The 4,816-nt window shown below is 37.7% G+C and overlaps 1 long non-coding RNA gene across 1 annotated transcript in view; it reads right to left on the bottom strand.

Annotated features, from left to right (window-relative positions):
- The window catches only part of LOC109292708, an 89,953-nt gene extending 89,812 nt beyond the window's left edge, over positions 1-141 (bottom strand). The window contains exon 1 of the long non-coding RNA XR_002096176.1: positions 71-141. This is a non-coding gene — a long non-coding RNA (uncharacterized LOC109292708). The remainder of the gene's footprint in view (positions 1-70) is intronic.
- Between the last annotated feature and the right edge of the window lie 4,675 nt (positions 142-4,816).

Genomic DNA, 4,816 nt, shown 5'->3' with positions numbered 1-4,816 from the left:
TTTTTTTTTTTTTTTTTTTTGACTAAAGTCCACCTTCACACAACATTTCAGGGAGTGAGAGCTTACTTACAGGAGGAATAGCTTGTCCATGAAGAGCCCAATCCTGTTGCTATGAAGTCAACTCATTCAGAGCAGCAGGAGACCCTAGTATTGTATGAGGAGAAAAAACACAGCTTAGATTTGACTTCAGCATAGAATGTTAATACAATGTTTAAGGTTCTGACTTGAAAACTTATTTGTATAAAATATTTTGGCCTTCTAGCTAGGTAACCCTATAATCTTTAAGATTAACTACTTTCCTTCACCACCCATTCCATCTAAGAACATTGGGCAATAACAGAAACTTCCCTGATATCAAATTCACTCTTTATTTAAGGATATTCATTCTTGCTTGACATGTCGGGCACTTGCTGTATTTCATTTCACTGCTTCCAAATAAGTTAACTCAGTAAGTCACTTAAAGAGAAATTCAAGTCAGTGCTTTGACTGCTGTGCCAACAAAGTACTTTTTTCTTTGGTACTTGTTTTGTCCAATGTACTTGAGTAAGCTCTAGATTACCAAAAAAAAAGAGAAATGTTCTGCTTTAGTATGTAGATACTTGTCTATCACACACACAAAAAGCAGAATGACAAGAGTCATCTTAGATGAGGCCAGAAAAGTATGACACTCCCAGAAATGTCAAGAACACACAAGAATTTAGACAGGATGTTACCCGTCTTGGAAAAAAAAAAAGGAGCAAATTAAAATGGCTGTTGTTATTGCCAGGAACCGAGAGAAAAAGGGATCAAAAACTATTATTTAAAATGTATCCTTGAAGAAAAAAACAAGTGGTATAAATACCACAACTTGCCAGGAAGAGGGGAAGTAGATGAGTTTGTCTTGAAAATGATTTTCCATACAATGAGATGATTAACAAAAATTCATCTAGAATAGTTTCTCCCAGAATAGTATTAATTAACATTAAAAATGAAGACCAACATTCCCTATATACCTGTTTGATTTTCAGAAGTGCTAAATATCCAAAAGTCAAAAAGCGCCTGTATATTCTTGGTACTTTTTTGGTGTGTGGACAAGGGAAGCACAGGGAGGTAACTAAATATTAATGTAATAGTAGTTAAGAATTTATTTTTTCCAAGTCTCAGGTAGAGCTATTCAGGAATATTTCAACAACACTTCCTTCCCCCTCTCACAACTGGAACCAAAAAAGCTCGTTTCCTGGAATGAGAGGACTCTGAATAGTTTTATGCAAAGTTATGAAATATTTTGGTTAAACATTTCCAAAGATGAAAAGCTCCACATTCCCTCCCTCCCCGCCACCCTATTCAGAATAACTTTGTTTCAGAATTTAAGCTAATTATAGATAACACATTTAAATGAAGAACTGCCGAAGTACGACATATTGATTGACACATACCACATTTTGTAGATTTTCTGAACATTTGAGATTTAATATTTCAAAAAATAAAATAAAAAAAATCTGATTTTAATGAGAACAACATAACAAAAATGTCCATGAGTGTCAGGGGACAACTGGAATGTGAGCAGTCAGCATCAGAGCTAGGGTGGCAGCAGCTAAGAGAGGATAAGTTCAGAAAACAAGGGTCCAAGCTAGAGTCAAGAGTCAAGGCATCAAGAACAGATAGATCAAGAGACTGAGGTCTGAAAGGGACCAAGACCTGAGTAGTCACCAAGATGGAGTCAAGATCTAGGTCAGGAGCAGAAAGCAGGGATCCAAACCAAAATCATGACCTAGAGGATCCAGAGCTGGTGGCTATTAAGAAAGGGGGCACAAGCCAATGGTCAGGAAGTAAAGATTCAGGAGGCAGGAACTAGGAACCAATAGGAAGGAACAAAGATTCAGGTAAAGCATAGGCACTGGAGTTAGATTCAAGCGCCTGCCTTGTTGATTGGCCTGAAGAATACCAAGAGGTCAGCTGCGTATATCAGGCAGGTAATGGGCCAGCTGGGGATAGTTAGGCCCACATGGTACCCTGACTCCTGACAATGGGTTGGGAAAAACATACCCCACACAGGCTTATCCTAATAGCCTTGCAACCAGAAACTTGATTTCCCAACATGCTGAACAGCTACAGCAGTCTCCAAGCTCAGGTGGAGCTGCAAGTGCTCAGCATCCTTGGAAGTTGGCCTTTGCTGAGAAAGGGGTTAAAATTGGCCATTGCCAGGAAGCAAAAGCACACAAAAGAGTGCAATATTGGAACCTCAAGGTATTGATAGAGAATCAGTTGCTTTGATCCTGTGACCTAGATATGAACAGGGACAAAGGGTATTTCCAGGATTGTACATTAAACTCATTTTTCTATTCTGGAGCTGAGTCTCAAATGACCTGGGAGAGAGAAGGTTTTTTTTATGACATACAAACTTCTTTGGGGCAGGGGATAGAATTAGTGGGACTCAATTTTTTCCTAATAATAGGATGCATTGAATAGAAATTCTGTTTCAAAAGATTAGGAAATATCAACATTTATTCTTTGGATTAGTAATGAAACCTGAACTCAAAAGTGTGCGCAGAAGAGAATTCTTCCCACAAAAATCTTGTTGCAGATCCAAACCAAAATGTTAAGAATGTTGATGTTGTTATTTTGGTATTGGTATTTTGGTTGCAATAAACTTTTGCTTTTGAGAGGACTTCATGTTTTGCTTCAAAAACCAGCAATCAAAAAAAGAAAAGAACGAAAGAAAAACAAACACCCAAAAAACACAAACGAAAAAAGAGGGGAGAAGATGTTAAAACAGTAATTACGGTAATTTTGTAGGCAGTTATTTTGGGAAAAGAAAAGAAAACTGCAGCAACTTTTTTTTTGGACAGAACTGAATTCTCAAATGGAAAAAACTTCCATCAGAGGTTTTTCAAGTTGTGCTAATTTTGATGTTTTTAAAAATTTTTTAGAAATGCCTGCATCTCCATGATCAAGTCCCCGATTAGCCTTGTACAACTTATTTTCATTAATACAAACAAACAAAAAACCCAATCCAACTGATGAGATTTGAATCACTTGCCTTCCATTCATTAGGTCTGTTTGACTTTACCTGATGGTGGGTGGGTTGGCCATCTGTTCAGAAAAAGCTTGTGTTTTATTTAAACTACAGAAAATTGTCTCTTCAATCTCCTGCCTGACCCATAAGCGGTTTTCACCACCCAATGTATAAACATATACAATATAATGTAAAGGGATGTGATTGACACAGCCTGACCTGACAATGTCACGATGATGTTTGTCATAAGAAGAATTTGGAGAGAAGTGAAAAAAAACCCGAACACACCGGCAGTAAACGAAGAATCTTGATGCGTTCAATTTTTTCCAATTCTAAATTACTTAATCAGGCATTTGCTACTCAAAAATTAGTCTTGGGAAGAAGTAGATCCATAAGCCAAAATCCTTACACCTATAGCAATGACAATGGTCAGGCCATGTCCCCCTGCAGCATTTTTTTTCAATGGCAGATTTGATAAAGTGAGGAATGAGGGCTTAGACTGAGTATCTGCTGCTACCTGGATTTGAAGTGAGCTTTATGCATCATATTTCTTCTATAAATGAGGAGATTGAAAACAGCTTGTCATGTCTCTGGAGACCAGTAGGTACCTTCAACAACAAAGTGCTAAAAGCTGAGCCAGTGCTAGTGACTAGCTCTACATTTTTTTTAAGCAGATGCTGGACTCTTCTCCTTGAGGAGTGTTTACTTCAAAGACAAGAGAAAAGGGAAGAGACAGTCAAGATGAGAATAGTAGGGATGTTATGCCTATTATGCTATATACTAAAAGCAAGCAAGAGGATGACTGGCATTACCAATGCATAACTTAGAGCCTGCTTCTAAAATGGCATATATATATTTATATGATAATGGTCCTACAAAATCTTCTGGGCAATTTTACTCATTTTTACCCTTTTCCCTAGAATTTGCTTAATCTATAATACAGAGCTCCAAGAGGAGTCTACAAAGATAATACCTAAGCTCTTCAGAAAGTGCCAGACTTCTAAGAGCTTCCTACTTCTCAGATTTTGATCCACCTCATTATACTCAACAAAAGCCTTTCCACTGACTTCAATGGGAACAGTATCAGGAGCTGGAATGAGAGAGAATAGCAATTTTGATCTCAAGTTATTTCCATATCTACATATAGAGGTATAAAAAGCAAGGCAGAGACTATTTGGTATATTAATACAAACAAGCCAAAAATAGACTTCTCAGGCAATTTCCTTTTTATACAGGATAAAGATCCATTAATAGGAGAGAATGCAACCAGAACATAAGAAATGCTGATTATTAAGTTATAGAGAGATGTTTATCCTTTAGGTTTCCAACATGCTTCACAAACTTTATAAGCATACCAGCACCAGTAAAGACATGTCTAGTAGCAAAGTGGAAAGCAGTGCCATGCAGAGCTAGCCAAGCTAGCTTGTTATGAGCTAAACTTAGCTAAACTGGAATGTCGTGCTAATGGAGCTGTATCTCTACTGCTCCCCAGATAGCTCCACACTATGCTGCCTTGTGCCATATATGGCTGCCCATGAAATGCAGCCAGTTCAGAAGGGACCAAGAGTCCTCTTAAAATATGCCCTGAGATCTTTACAGATACCTTTTAAGTTTTACAATACAACTGTTAGCTGATCTTCCCAGACCAGGAAGGACTAATGCTATGTCCCAAATGCTTTCAGATCTTAATCCATTAATTCTGAAAGTCCCACAAAATAAGGCTCCATCCCAAGCAGAATCCTTTTTCTCTATATACACTTTCTGTGATCCAAGACTAGTCAGAGGAGATAGCATTCCTTGTGCCACTACCTAAATGAGCTT

This window comes from Gavialis gangeticus, unplaced genomic scaffold (genome assembly GCF_001723915.1).
Source record: "Gavialis gangeticus isolate Ggan-Ray unplaced genomic scaffold, GavGan_comp1, whole genome shotgun sequence".
NCBI classification, from domain to species: domain Eukaryota; kingdom Metazoa; phylum Chordata; order Crocodylia; family Gavialidae; genus Gavialis; species Gavialis gangeticus.
The sequence above is the reverse complement of the archived record's forward strand: the minus strand, read 5'-3'. Positions and strand labels throughout refer to the sequence as shown.